Source organism: Homalodisca vitripennis, unplaced genomic scaffold (assembly GCF_021130785.1).
Source record: "Homalodisca vitripennis isolate AUS2020 unplaced genomic scaffold, UT_GWSS_2.1 ScUCBcl_2794;HRSCAF=7893, whole genome shotgun sequence".
NCBI classification, from domain to species: domain Eukaryota; kingdom Metazoa; phylum Arthropoda; class Insecta; order Hemiptera; family Cicadellidae; genus Homalodisca; species Homalodisca vitripennis.
The window spans coordinates 173895-190491 of record NW_025778962.1 but is presented as its reverse complement, the minus strand read 5'-3'; positions in this window follow the sequence as shown (position 1 = coordinate 190491).

The window sequence follows — 16597 nt, the reverse complement described above, 5'->3', positions numbered from 1 at the left end:
CTGACTACCAAACAAGTTAGTGAAGTAGCTCCAGAGAAAAAGTGTATTCCAGCAGGTAATAGATCAACAAATAATACTTACTGTACACAACATTCATCTGGAAAACTGCAAAAGTCCATTTCTGAATTATTTCACAAAACGCCAAACAAGCAAGCATAATATGTCCATATTAAGTTTATCTCAAATAACTCTCAACGCCATACTAATTTGAACAAACTACTTGTTGAATTTTAAGATATTAATAAAAATCAAGATTAAATATTAAAGAAATCAAGTTAAAAAGTACCCTAGTTGACAACCAAAGCAGTGACATAAAAAGAGCCACACACTCACATCGATTCCGAAAAATACCAGTTGGCATATTGTGCAAGTGTGTCACAGGCAAATTGAAAGACTAGGAGGGTTAACCCCTAGGTGCTGATCAAGCAACACTTACATCAGGCATTCTGTCCCAGACCACAGCAGCTGCTGTCGTATTACTGTATATACAGCTAACTTGCATCAATCTTCCTGACTGAATAATCTGACATTGTTATATAACTTCACTAATATATAGCCAACTTTTTACCTTTAATATGGATCAATCCTGACTGATTTTAGCAAGAACAGATAGTCTAGACTCACTTATCAGAATTACTTGCATATCAATTTCAATACTTATGTCATTGTTTTGAACCTTTTGACATAGCAGTTGGTTATTTCCAAAACTCATAACATAGCAAGAATGCCCACAAAACATCCCAGTGGCCTATGCTCAATTGGAGTAAAATACTCAGGACTAAAATGCACAGGTCCTTGTGAGATGTATCACCACGCCGGTTGCCAAAACCTTAGTGATAAATCTTTAAAAAAATAAGTTCCATAGAAACAACCAACTGGAAATGTAATAATTGTATACGGGACACTCCAGAGCAGTCACAAACCCATCTTAGTTGTAACAACTCCATCTCATTTAACTTGTCTGCTAAATATCTGGAAGTTAGCATACTCGAAAATAGTCTTCTGGAGAGGGAAAGAATTGACGAGGAAAAAGTAACAATGGCTGCCAAAATCGGAGCAGCTTTGTTGGAAAAAATGAATCACTGTAGAAACAGAAACAAGGACTAGAAATGAAACTGGCAAGTGTAGATGCATTGCAAGAGGAGTTTGAAGAAGACAAACTACATATATTAATAAAATAGAGAGGTTACTGCATCAAATGTCTGACATGGAAAGTCAACTGGAGAAAGAAAAACAACTGCGAGTAGAGATGCAACATATTTTTGAGGAGCATGACAGAAATCAAAGTGATACAGTCAATCTCTAAAAATTAGTGATTTATAACAAACTGTAAACATTTTAGAAAGTAATCACAAAAATCAAACCGGATTGAATAGAAACTCGGTAATATATGTGAGCACTGATACACAAACTGGTACATCAACTTTTCTCCACCAAACGGAAATGGTTATGCCTGAAACTTCATTGATTCTCATAGAGATTGCCTAATCAAAATTAAAGGAAAATAATAGACTTAGCTGTAAATAGTTTGAAATCAGAAATATTCTAGGTAATTCTAGCTCTTCATTTATCTCTATTGTCTGCATCCAGCTGTATTGTTTATCCAGCTATTCATTTATCTTTATTGTCTGCATCCAGCTGTATTGTTTATCCAGTTCTTCATTTATCTCTATTGTCTACATCCAGCTGTATTGTTTATCCAGTTCTTCATTTATCTCTATTGTCTACATCCAGCTGTATTGTTTATCCAGTTCTTCATTTATCTCTATTGTCTACATCCAGCTGTATTGTTTATTCAGCTCTTCAGGCATTGATAATAGTTCTACTAGTAAAGTTAGAAAGCTAATGCTTTCTTTTATATTTAGCTACATGATTTCTATTTTATTAAGCTTATATTTAGGTACCTGCGTAGTTTATGTATTGTAGCATAGCTGTTATCACTTGTGATTTGTAGTCTGTGGTTACCGCACATTATCATTGTACATTGGAATTTATTGTGGATTAAATGTCACACGTCTTATATGAAAACTTCGTTTTTACAAGACTGGATGAATTTGTGCTCACTATGCATCCAGCTGTATTGTTTATCCAGCTCTTCATTTGCCTCTATTGTCTACATCCTACTGTATTGTTTATCCAGTTCTTCATTTATCTCTATTGTCTACATCCAGCTGTATTGTTTATCCAGCTCTTCAGGCATTGATAATAGTTCTACTAGTAAAGTTAGAAAGCTAATGCTTTCTATTATATTTAGCTACATACTTTCTATTGTATTAAGCTTATATCTAGGTACATGCGTAGTTTATGTTGTGTAGCATAGCTGTTATCACTTGTGATTTGAAGTCTGTGGTTACCACACATTTTCATTGTACATTGGAATTCCTTGTAGATTACATGTCACACATCTTATATGACAACTTCGTTTTTACAAGACTGGATGAATTTGTGCTCACTATATACTTTCTCAATAAATACACTCTCTAATTTTGGGGCCATTTTAGAGCAAAACTGTCATAAACTAAAACATATTGTAAACTTTAATACGTATCATATAACTTATACAAATAATAAATACACTATGTCTTTAACTCCATGTGATACAAGTACCTTTGAAAAAATATGTATTAAACTTAATATATTCAACAACATTCATTCTATATAATTATAAACCGTCTGTGGTATACATTTAGTTTTTATGATTGTGGATGTATTAATGTAGAAGAGATAGGGGAGAGTGGTGCAAAACCGACCTCAAAAGCTTTGATTATAAAAAATAAAAAATCTGTAACATATTTTGAAACGATAAACATGAATATGAAAACTATGTTTGTTAACAAAAGCTTAAGGGTTTTTTATTCTATCTTCTCATATCTTTATTTTATGATTTTTTTTTTCAAAGCTTGCAAAGTGACGGTTTTGACCCACCGGTGGGGTAAAACCGACTCACATGTTATTTAAATGCGAAAATTATTTTATTAACAATTTGTATGAAAACTACAAAAAAATGTTGTCAAATAAAAGAAAATGTTAAAAGTATGCACACAAATTACATTCAAAGTCATCGTCCATCTCTTCGCATTTTGAACATGCTTCATGAGCCCATCTCCTGCAGCTTCTGCACTGGATCCAACCTTCGTTGGCTTTTGAGTGGCAATATAGTTCGTTAAGAATATGCACGCCTCTTCTGCCTCTTCTTCGTCTGAGCTCGAATCGGAGACTTCATCAGTTTTTTTCTTTTTATTTTTAGAATCAAGGATTTTGTTTGAGTTAGGAGTTTTAGTGGTAGAGGGTTGGGATTTCTTGGGATTGTCTTCTGAATTGTTCTCACTGTCATCGTAAGGATAAGGTAGCTTTCTCTTTAATTCTTTCGACTTTTGCTTTACTTGTTTTCCGTTTTTTTCTTTTCCATTCTGTTCTTTTGCTTTTGCATCTCTTTTTTCCTTTCGTTTTTTTTATTTTTTCTTCCAATTGCTTTTTTGCAACAGCGGCCTTTAACTCTGCTTTATAAGGCGATGATGTTAGAATAGCCGTTTTTCCTTGCTTTCTAACTATTTTCTTTTTTGCCTTACTGCTTCTTGCGGGACAGGCATTAACGCCGTAGGCGAAATTTTAAATGCTGTTTTAGCTGGTGGACCTGAGGACGTTGAGGGCTGGGATAGTTGAGCTATGAAGGAGGTTGATGGTAGGACTTGTGGAACTGAGGGGGTTGATGAGAATTTTGGTGGAGTAGAGGAGGTCAGCTGCAGTGCTAAACCTGGAGAAGAGGTTGATGGCAGTGCTGGTGAGGCCGAGGAGGTCAGCTGCAGTGCTACCTCTGGAGCAGATGAGGTCAGTGCTGCGCCTGGAGCAGAGGAGGTTGATGGCAGTGCTGGTGTGGCCGAGGAGGTCATCTGCAGTGCTACGTCTGGAGCAGATGAGGTCAGTGCTGCGCCTGGAACAGAGGAGGTTGATGGCAGTGCTGGTGAGGCCGAGGAGGTCAGCTGCAGTGCTACGTCTGGAGCAGATGAGGTCAGTGCTGCGCCTGGAGCAGAGGAGGTTGATGGCAGTGCTGGTGTGGCCGAGGAGGTCAGCTGCAGTGCTACGTCTGGAGCAGATGAGGTCAGTGCTGTGCCTGGAGCAAAGGAGGTTGATGGCAGTGCTGGTGAGGCCGAGGAGGTCTGCTGCAGTGCTACGTCTGGAGCAGATGAGGTCAGTGCTACGTCTGGAGCAGAGGAGGTTGATGGCAGTGCTGGTGAGGCTGAGGAGGTCAGCTGCAGCACTGGAGCTTCCCGCTCAGTCGTTTCTGATGGAGCAAATAAATAGTCGGGGAAAATGTTTCTATTAAAAGGATATATTCCAGTGTTCAAGAAACCGTTGAAAGCCGTTTGCATTACAGCTGCTCGAGGAAATGCTCTGCTCATTAGCTGGCCAATCTGATATATAGTCACGCTTCTTCCAGGGTGAGCTAATAGCCACTTTCTGACCTCCTGTTCGTAATATGTACTTATTGGGGCCATACAAGTTACATCTAGGGGTTGGAGTCGGTGTGTTGTGTGTGGTGGAAAGCACAACAGTATCACGTTGTGTTCCCGCGCCAGCTGAATTAGTTCTAGGCTCTTTGCATGTGATTCATGTCGATCTAGCAATAGAAGGACTGGTTTGTCAGGTCTAGGATTTGAAAACTCTACAAACCTTTTAAACCATACAACAAAAGATTGTTTGGTTATCCATCCTGTCTCGTAGTAGCATGCAAATGATCCCGGAGGAGCTTCAGCCATCAACAATGGATTTTCCTTTTTCCTTGGGAAGACGAACATGAGTGGCATATACACTCCTGGTGCACTTATGCACGTTTCAGCTGTCACAAGTACTCCACGTTCAGCCGATGATAGACTACCGACTTGGTTTTTTACCCACGAAGTGCCAAAATCTTTGAAGGTTTGTTGGCCACTGTCAGTATTTCCGTTTCATCCACGTTGTATATGTCACTTGGTTGAATGTTGAACTCTTTGTAAATTGATTCAAGTAGATCGAAGAATCTTCCAACTGCATACTTGTTAAATCCTTTAGCGCGAGCCAAGGACGTGGCTTCAGGTCATCTAAGTGACAATTCTTGGTGTCTGCGTATGAACCCATAATACCAGTCTTTCCCGGCCATTTGTTTTTCTTGGTTGAAAGAATGTCTAATTTGGTTTTGCTCTGTAAGCTCAAATGCTAATGACCGAAGGTCTCTAATCGTTAGGCCAAACAATCTTCCTTCCAAACGTAAGATGTGCTCTACCAGTTCAGTTTCTTGATCCGGAGAAAAAACAGCCAAGTACCGCCCTAACCTTTTGCAAGCTGCTACTTCAGCTGTTGATTGATTTTGCCAAGCCTTCTTTACTCTGTCAATCAAAGTTGTACGTGGAACGTTGAATGTCGCAGATGCTGTTGTGTAGCCCATTCTTCCGTCAAGAACAGCTTCAATTGCCTCTGTCATACCTTCGAAAGACCAGCTCTGTCTGTCGGTTTTTCTTTTGTAGTTTCGTACCATTTCTGAAAAAAACACACTATTGTTTGATTCAGAAACGGTGCAGTTGGTTGAATATGGAGCCGTCCACATATTACGTAACGTTCCAAGAGGTGAAGGGAATGTGCTTACGTTATAAAGCGTTACGTTAGAAACAGAAAAGGCTTCAGCATATGTACGTGACACAATATAGGGCCTTTTTTTTAATGGTATTTTTTACTAATTTGTGCGGCCCCAATCAAAACCTATACGTTAAGGGCCTAATCTTATTTATTTTTAAGTAAAAGTAAAAGTACTTCTAAATAGAAGTAAGCCTTTGAGTGAATAAAATAGCTTAGGTTACGTAATATATGGGCGAACCAAGAGTTCAAATATTATTGTTAATGATAAAAAACTTACAAATATTTACGTAGGTTTCAGGCAGAATACAAAAGTTTACCTTTTACAAGGCTACTATATATATATATATATAGCTTTAAATTATATGAGACACTGTTGCTATTTAATTTTAGGTAGGTTTTTTACAAGGTAAAATAATTAAAAAACGGTTTCTTGAAACAAAACTAGCGGACCCGGCGCGCTTCGCTGCGCACTTCAATAATTTTTTTGCAAAATTAATATCTTTACTGCTTGATAATTTGAAAATAGATAATTTTTATCAATTTCTTAATTATAACTATGTATTCTATACCTTTCATCTTTACAATGAATCAAGTCGTGGAACTATGTAACAATGACAGATTTTAATAATTTTGTGTGTGTGTGTGTGCGTGCGTCCGTGCGTGCATGCGTGTGTGGAGGAAATGGAGCTGGCATCAACAGTGAAGCAGCCACCTCCTATGTTACTTCCAGCAAATAAGTTTAGACAGCCACCTCTCTAAAAATATGCCTATGTTACTTCCAGCAAATAAGTTTAGACAGCCACCTCTCTAAAAGTATGCCTATGTTACTTCCAGGAACGTGTAGAATCACTGTACAAAATTTCACGATGTTTCGTGCATTGGTTCCAGAGTTATAACGGAACATACAAACAAACATTCGCATTTATTCCCGCGGCTTCGCACGCTTTACGTAAGCCTTGGCCATGTATTTGCACTTCTGGTTCAAGTTCAATATTCCTAACACCGATGTAGAGTTTGCCTTGTTGTCACGATCAAGAAAATCTGAGTATTCTTATTATAAAGCCATTATACACGTACATGTATTTTATTATAAAGCGATCTAAAAGTCAAGCTTTAAGTTCAACCATATATTTATCATAAAGACAAACATATATTCTAACTTAGTGCCTTCAAATAGTCTTTGGCAAATTAATATACGTAACTGTCTCGTAATTGCAGTTTATAATGTGCAGGCGCAGTTTATAATTATGTCGTTTATATTCACGACATAAGCGAATAATTCAGATAATAACTATCCTATCTTCTAAGTTAGACTAAATTACGGATACATGTGAAATTTGATTGAAATTGGTTCAGTCGTTTTGGAGTTTATTGGCAACATACATCGTGACTCAAGATTTTTATATATATAAGATATAGCTTTAAATTATATGAGACACTGTTGCTATTTAATTTTAGGTAGGTTTTTTACAAGGTAAAATAATTAAAAAGTTTTTTTAAACTTTGTTAAATAAGACTTAGAAAATAGACAAACCGCGGGGCATAACCGACCCCGGTCGGTTAAAATTTAAGATAAAACACAGTGATTCAAGAGCGGTTACTTACCGAATTCGATCTCAACTCTGTTGGTGGACGAGGAGCGAACAAAACTTAACCAAAATCGGTAAAATTATCCGTCAAAACTTATTCACTGCATCAAAGCGTAAGTACGTAACGCGACGGGACCAAGCTACATCGGACTGTCATGGCCGCTGCGTCAACAGTGCTGCGTGCGCATGCCCGCCAGTGGTGCCAACTAGACAAAATCGCCGGGGTCGGTTTTGCCCCACTCTCCCCTAAAGATATCGTACAATTACCCATGCACGATAAGGCCGTGGAGGGACTATAATCCTTAATTACACCCATTCTCATGTGAGCCTTGGTAAATTAAATAATATAATATTAAAGAAAAGAACTAAAAGATTTTTACAAATAATTAAATTAAACCGGACAAAATAAGATCACACACACATACCAACACCACGCCGATCCTCAATCACGCTAAAACCCGTCCTTGCATATTTTAATTTAAAAACCCAATTCACCCCTCATAATTTTGTAGCACTTACCTCTTCCCTACTAATTAAATTATTCTATAATAACGCTAATATAAAATACGCAATTATTAAGGTAAGACTTGCGGTATTCCTCGCCACCGTAATGATACACTACAGTCCACCACTCACTCCCAACTCCCTTTCTGCTTCCTTCCCCACACCCCGTTATCAGTCCGTCCCCAGATCTACTTATCAGTCCGACGAACCGGTCGGTGATCCACAGTTAGGCCAGCTACCTTATCAGCACATGATAAGTCTGGTTCCAGCTGTCGATAAGATCCTCTGATATGTGTGGTGATTAGCCACCACACGCCTAATTCGTTTGAGATATTATTCTTGGAAGAGCTAGAAACTGTTATTCTGGAAATGGACAAAAACAATAGTTTTCTCTTATTGGTGCCATTAATTTGAACACTAACAATATAACTTTTCCCTTAGAATCACACGAAATTAATCTATCTTTGCCTCGTATGGTTTGACTAAATTCCAATTCGAGAGAAAAGTACGGAAATGGTGAACTCATACAATCTTGTCAAGTTCATGTCTTTGTAAGGTGTGATCCGTGTATAACTTACCCGGCTATTTTTTTAGTAAAAACTTGCAGATCACTATTTGGTTCGGCTGTATGATTGTTCTGTATACTCTTGAAGTATGGAAATTGGTGTTTTTTAAAGAGATTTTATATAACAAATTAGTCTAACACAACTTAAACACTACATTTAGGCCCTCTTTGAATAATATGGATACTAATGAATATTGTAGTAGTATTGTAGATACCTTTATATTAAAATTAAAAATGTAATCGAAATACTAATTACAGTGACAAAAAAATCGAAACGGATAAATAAACCATCGATGACTAATTGAGGCGGTAGCTGGAATAAGAAGGGCTTTCGTGGCATTTGGTTGTTTTGAGTTATGAATCTCCAAAGTGTTGCAACATAACAACCCAAATATTACACTTCAACATAATATACTTTAACTGTATATTTTATTATACTCATTTTGAACACGTAATTAAACTTATAAAACAAAGAAAACATAATATATAATAGGCTTAACAGTTAACAAGTTTTTGTTTATTACACTATAAAAGTAGGTAGGGGAGGCTGTTGTACCAGGGAACACAATTTCTATGATTATTATTGTAATTTTTTACTCGATACCTAGGTTAAATCGAATAAGCAATATTATTTGTTTCCTTTCTAGTCTTTAATTGGATGGTCTGATACCAAAGTGAACCAACTCCATATTTTTAATTTTTCAGTACGAACAATAATAGATTTTCAATGTTTGATGCTAAATAGCACTTTGAAATTGAAAAACATATTGTTGTTTTGTGATAATCTGAAAAGTTACACTAATTGTATCTTCATAATTACTGAAAAAAATTAATATAAAACTCAGCAAGGGATGAAAATATTTTTTCAAAATTTTTTTGTACTGACATGGTTCAGTCTGGTTCATGAAACTTACCATTGCACCCTGGGTGCTTCAGTGAACCAATATTTATATGTAAAATAAGTTACTTAAAATATTTTTCTTTCATCTTTAAAATTACTGAATTGTATCTAAAATGTTCTAAGGTGGATTTTACTTCTAAATTAGGGAGGAATAATAAGTTCATTACTGATTTTTCATTCTGATTTTATTACTTAAAAAGTGAGAAGACCAAACAAACACAGTATTACAAAATTAAAAACAGGTCAAATTTAATAAAACTTATAGATTATCAACCAATTCTTCATCGTTGATTTCACTGGTAGTTATTTCCTGTTTCTGGAACAAGTCTTCATAAAATCCATGGTGAATCGGTGGCACAAGTTCTAACATTGATTTTAAGTCAGCCTTTTTTTCAGAAGAAAGAGGTTTGCCGTTAGGATTCTTTGTGACTAAAGGAAGATGGTGAAGAGGAACTTGAGTCTTACTGGGTTCAGACCTCTTGGTTTCAAGGGTTTTTGATTTCTTTTTTTGGAGCCGTTTACTGAGACTGATTGAGTGGTACTCAACATCACTATTGTGTGTGTACTTATAATACATGACATAAGGATGACTTTGTCTTACACATAAACTTCTGATCTTTAACCATTCAACTTTCTCTCCGTCACACTCTTTTCTGTTTGTAAGAGCTGCGCAAACTTGATCAGTAGTTATCAAATCTGTTTCCTTTATAGTAATGACTTCAAATGCTTGCTTCTTTGACCTACATCCCTTTATTATTTCAGCAAGCTGTTGTGGGACATAAATGTATTCGTGTCTTCTCATGCTTTTTTCTATGTGACCAAAATCCGTGTCGTTTGGCAAAAAACTGTGGCCTGGTATGGGAAATTTTTGCTCAATTTCTTTAATGTTGTTTAAAGGGTTTTGCACTAGTCGCATGAGTAGGGATACCATTTTGAAATTCCTATTCTGGCCACCACATGAGTCGCACCACAACACAATCTTTTCTTTTGTAGGATGGTCAGAAATGTATTTCAAAAGGCAGGATCCAATTTCATCTGGTCCCCTTCCTCCTTGACATTCATTCCAAAGGTGCATTGTTCCTTTTGACGAGGCACAGTCATGAACGCCTAAATTATAAACGGACAATTGCCTCTTATAATATGCTATTCCTGTAGGAACCTTTGGCAATGAGAATGTCTTCTGTAAATCAAAAGTTAAAATGGTGCATTCGCCGTTTTTAGCAAATTGCATGTCCCGCTTCATTTCATCTCTTGCTGCATTTACTTTTCTATGGTGAAGCTCAGTATTGGCCAACACTTGATTGAGTTTCAATTTTTTTTCTGCAGAGTCTAGTTCACTCTCAATCGCTTTCTTCTGGACATTATATGAATCGCACACTTTACAGGTGTCCTTATGAGGTGTCTTAAAACCTAAATTGAAGTCTTTGTAAAAGATTTTTTCATACATTGACTGAGACACAGTCTGATCTTTAACATTATCAGCTTCCATTTTTTGGGCATATAACCTATACATTAGACTTAAATTTAATTCAGCCCCTAAATACTTTTTGTTTGGATTATCTTTGCGACTGTAATGGCTAGTGTAGGCAGGAAAAGATGATATATGATTTTTAACAGAGTTAATTCGTTCATCTGATAGTTTGTTATGAGGCGTATGTTTACCTCTTTTGTCTACAACCTCACCACGACTAACTTTCATCAGTGAGCGATGAATCTTCGCGCTATCTATTTTAAGTGTTTTTATAAACATACTTTTACAAACCCTGACATCAATATTTTGACATGGCAAATAATAGTAACGAGAGAATTCTCTCTTTGAATCATCAGAACCCTTTTTTTCAAAAGCATTTCGAACTTTAACAGACCTACCAATAATAGCAGTCTGTGTATCAAATGACCCTGAATTCCAAAAGAGATCAAAAAACTTTTTCCTTTCATCAATATTAACTTTTTCAGCGCATTTCATTCTACATTTACAGTCAAACGGTTCAAATATTTTACTTGCAACAGGATTACCACTAGTACTCTCATAAGCTTTTCCTGAGTTTCGATTTATCTTTCTAATATTTTTTTTCCACTTAGCTGGATCTCCGTAGTTTCTCTTTCTTCTCTTCTTCTCGGGTGGGTTTTCTTCTGTTGCTACGAGTGTTTCCTGTCTCATTTCTGATCCATCTGCCCCAACATCTTTTCCATCCTTCTTCTTCCTTTTTTGCTTAGAACCACATGGGACATCATCTGCAACATTAATGCCAATATAAAGCATGTACAAAGCCAACAATATAAAATAGTCCTATTTTATTAAAGTATGGTGGTAAAAGGATTACTGTAGTAATAATGTACCAATATATACACACACAAAAAACAAAATAAGGTTTGTTTTATTAAAAAATGAATTAATTAATCTATTATCATTGTCTATAAGCTTTATAAAAATCCAGGGGCAAACAAACAATCAGCATTTTTACAATCTCGTCTGCCAGAATGAACTAACATCATTTAAATATCTGAACACTGTATGCCAGAGTGAACTAACTCCAAAATCCCAGTTATGACAACAGATAGTATATCGTGCATTGCAGATATCTGTTAACAACACTATTGAAAGGCTACAACATTAATATGTTACAAAAAACACAACCACAACAGCTGATATTATGGAGGGAATAGTTAGTTCACTTTGGCATAAGATGAAATGCTAATGTACACTAACCTATTGCATATAATTGAAATGACCTTAGATAATTAGTAAATGTGAAATATTACCTTCACTACTATCTTCAGCATGTTGAGGTGGGATGTACTCGTCGCCAGAATCTTCAAATAAGTCGGATAAACTGGAGTTTAACTCACTATTTATTAAAGAAGAGGATGCACCATGAACCAACTCTAATGCGTCAGCCATGTTTTTCAGGAGTTAGTTCAGTCTGCCACACAAACAAAATCAAAATTCCCCGTATGGTAAAACAGAAAAATAAAATTTCCCTCACAAACTCAGCTGTTTAAATATGGTTCTCTCTGGCATGTGAATGTATTGTATTTTATAAAGTAAGAAATGACAATACCGGAAAAACATTGAAATTGGAGTTGGTTCAGTTTGGCATCAGACCATCCAATTTTACTGCGTATTGCATCGTTAAATCGCTGTTCAATAGCTGTAAAAAATGTTTTAGATAAGTGTTACAAGTGTTCCCTGGTACATAATGCTGACATACCAAGGAACACTACCTAATGTACCAAGGAACATAGGATATTTGAAGAAAAACACCTGTGAAATGCATTATAAATCAAGTTGTAATAATAATACGAGGGCCATCCGGAAAGTAGTACCCGTTTGTGAAATAAAGACACAGAAGTAAATATTAACAAATATAAAAAATTTTATTGAAAAGAGCGTACCTTAAACTACTTCTCCACATAATCTCCAAGCAAATTTAAGCATTTGTCATAACGTGTGACAAGTTTTTGTATTCCAGCGTCATATTCCTCCGCCGCCAGCCGATTGAAATACGTAGTCACGCCTTTTTTAAGTTCTTCATCGCTGTCAAATCTTTTTTCCCGCCAAAAACTCTTAAGTTTTGTAAAGAGATGAAAATCTGAAGGGGCCAAGTCCGGGCTATACGGTGGATGGTCGAAAATTTCCCAATTGAATTGCTGCAGAAGTTGTGTTATCCCCGCTGCATGAGGCCTGGCATTGTCATGGAGGAGAATGACACCATCAGACAATAGACCTCTCCGTCGATTTTGTATTGCCCGCCGTAATTTCTTTAATGTTTCACAATACGCATTAGCGTTAATAGTGTCTCCACGGGCCATAAAATCAATAAGCAGTACACCACGTCGATCCCAGAAAATGGTTGCCATAAGTTTCCTGGTGGACAGAACAGTCTTGAATTTTTTTGGTTTCTTTGGTGAATGAGTGTGATGCCACTCCATTGACTGTCGTTTACTCTCAGGTGAAGCATAACAAACCCACGTTTCATCACCAGTAACTATGCGATTCAAGAACGTATCTGCTTCATCAGAATAACGTTCCAAAAATGTGAATGCAGCAGCCATACGCTTGGTTTTGTGCTCGTCTGTAAGCATGCGAGGGACCCACCTTGCACAAATTTTTGAATAATGCAGATGGTCTTTGACAATTTCATGAACAATTGTTCGAGAAACATTAGGGAAATGTTCACAGATGTCATCAATTGTGACGCGCCGATCGTTCCTCACGAATTCGTCTACTGACCTCAGCAGTTGATCTGTAATGACAGATGGTCTCCCTGAACGCTCATCGTCGTGTGTGTTCCCCTTCCCCAAGTTGAAATTACGATACCAGCGCCGAACAGATGACTTTTCCATCACATTGTCTCCATACACTTCCTTTAATTGGCGATGAATATCACAAGGTCGAACGTTTCTTGCGTTGAGAAATTTTATTACAGCCCTCACTTCACAACTGGCGGCGTTTTCAATTTTTTTAAACATTATGAACTGCCACAGAAACAACTCAGGCAATGCTAGCGTCACGGAACTTGTAACAGAGAAGGCAGACAAGCCACTGAAGCGATCTGACCTTGACCGGCGGCTACTCGCGTCGTCAGCGCCTCACGCGGCGGAAACGGGTACTACTTTCCGGATTACATAATCAATATATATGAACAAAAAGGCACATTTTAAACCGAGTTGTTAAGTTGAACGAGACTTGCTTTTGCAGAAATCACAAATGAAAGTCTTCTAGCCTTTTCCTTCTGCCCCTGAACAAAGTTCATGAGCCCATCTTTTGCAAACTGTGCAACGGATCCATTGTTCACCTCCTATGTCAGCAAAGAACGGTCCACAGCAAGAAATACACTCTTCGTCCGCGCTGTCTTCGTCATCCGTGTCAACCAGTGGAACTATGTCATCGCACTCGTCTGAGGAGAAGTCATCATTCTGTTTAGTTGACTTTAAGCGTTTAGGTTTGTCTTTTGTGCTCTGCTCCAGCTTGGCTATCTTCCTATTGATTTCTTTTTTTACAATCTGCTGAGTTTTCTTTCCTTCAAACTTAATATTTCTTCGGGTTTCTGTTTTCTTTAAAATTTTTTTTAGCTTCATTGTTTTGATAGCCTCTTTTTCAGGAGTGTCTGTAGCAATTCGAGTTTTCCCTGGTCTTCTTGCTTTGGTAGTAAGTTTTCTAGCAGCGGCCTTAGGAAATGGTCGAATTTGCTCTGGTGTGATGATTTTAGATGTTATGTTGCGCTGTGGTGATGCACATCCGTTGACGTCATCTGTTGGAATAGTTTGGAGAGCTATAGTTGAATTAAAGACAGAAGGGTATTGGGACGAGCTCGACCGAAGACAGCCGAACTGCCTCACGAAGGCTCGCCCTACCGCTCCACCAATCACAGCCGAGCACTTTCCTTTTCGACGGAGGCAGCGTTGTCACGTCTCCTCTGTTGTAGCTGTCATCCGGTAGGTATCAGCTGGGTGATGCGCAGTAGCAAACCGTGCTTCATTACGTCATTGGTTGTTGGTTATGTATGTTGTTTCGTGTGGTGTTATTGCGCTTCTGTTTGTTCGTGGCCAAGTGTTTAAACAGTCTTTTTCAAGACTAAACCTTATTTGAAAGACAAGTGCACGCACGTACTTTCTAGTTTTACATTTTTGTGACAGACATTATTTAATTACTGTCAATTCCGTACCATGTCTCAGTGCACTGAAACAGTGATAAAAAAACGCGGTAGGCCCCGCACTCGCGTGATAAGTGTGCCTTACACCAAGGTTGGAGAAAAAGGCGTTCCATTGCGAGGCCAATCCCGTGAGTTGGTTTGCCGAGTGAGAGACTACTTCCAGCGAGAGAAAATTAACAAAGGACCGATACTTCCAGTAGAAAAAGTTATCGAAAGAACTACTGCGGCTTTGGAGATAGGAAAAAATACAGTTGTGAGAATTGGAAAGGAGAAAATACAAAGTGAACAGAGTGGCTTGAAACTGAACACTCCCGATAAGAAATATTCGAGGTTTAAGCCTGTTACGGAGCTGGACGCCTTTCAAAAAGATGTCATCCGCCGCCATGTCTACGGATTCTTCGTAAGAAGAGAGTATCCCACAGTAAGGAAGCTACAAGTAAGTCTTGCAGAAGCAGATCTTTTTCGTGGAAGCAAATCATCTGTTGCCATTATATTGAAGATATTGGGTTTCAAATACAAGAAATTTGGCAGCCGTAAAATATTAATGGAAAAAGGAGACATCATTGCTTGGAGGTTCTTCAACAGGTTTTAGTTCAGAAGTAGATGGAATCCCCACAGCATATGGGACAGGTCGGTCCGTAACATAAGAACATAGAAAGTCACGATCTCCAAATTTGTTTTCATCTAATGGGAAAATACCACTTGTTTTTAACCCACTCAAAATGTTTTTAGAGGAAAATGATTTGTCAAATACGTTTTCCATTATTTCCGACACGCAATAAATGTCAAAGGTTTTTCCAGGGTTGTTGATGTGCCATTCACTTACTCCCTGATTGTAGTAGATTTTGAAGGGTCCATAAACAGTCAGGTCCAAGGGTTGCAATTTGTTAGAGGTGTGTGGAGGGACGGTAAGCATACTATACCGGCTCGAGAAGCTTTTTCAACAGCCTCTGCAGATAGGTGGGTTTCATGGTTGTCCAGAATTAGAAGCACACGTTCTTGTATCGAAAATTTTGAGTGGTCTATGAAATGGTCAAGGAAATCACAAAACAGTTCATCTTTGGACCATCCGCTTGGTGTTGCTCTGCCAATTGAGCCAGGTGGCGCGCCAAACAACATCCTCTCTTTGAAAAATACTCTGGGAAAAATGAACATTGGTGGCATTTGGTTACCGATCGCATTCACACAACCAATCATTGTGACTAAAGTTCCCTTTTCTGCTGACGTCACACTTCCAATTTGCTTCACGCCTTTTGGAGCAACGATGGTTGTTGGAGCCTGAACCGTAGATAAGCCAGTTTCGTCTACGTTCCACATTCTGTGAGGACAAATCGGGCCAAATCTTAATGTACATCTTTGAAAAACTCACCAACGTTTGTTTTATTGAAACTAGTCGATCTCGAAAGGCTAGTGGCTTCAGGTTTTCTAATGGAGATTGCGTTAGGCCCTTCGCTGTGACGCTTCATAAAATGACGCATCCATTGTTCTCCTGCCATTTAACTAACTTTCCAGGTTTCCGGAGTAGTTTTTCCATTAGCTTTGGCATATCTGTATGCTAGCTGTCTCACGCCTTTTTTGGTAAGCCCATAATTCATATATGCTACTTTCCTTATATAGTCTACCAAAAGGCCTTCTTCTTGTTCCGAAAACACTTTAGGGTTATCAAACTTAGGTTCATAGGGATATTCGGTGGCCTCTGATTCACGAAACCTTTTTAATTGTCTAGAAAGTGTCGTTAATTTGACATCAAAAATTTTACAAGCTTCTCTTA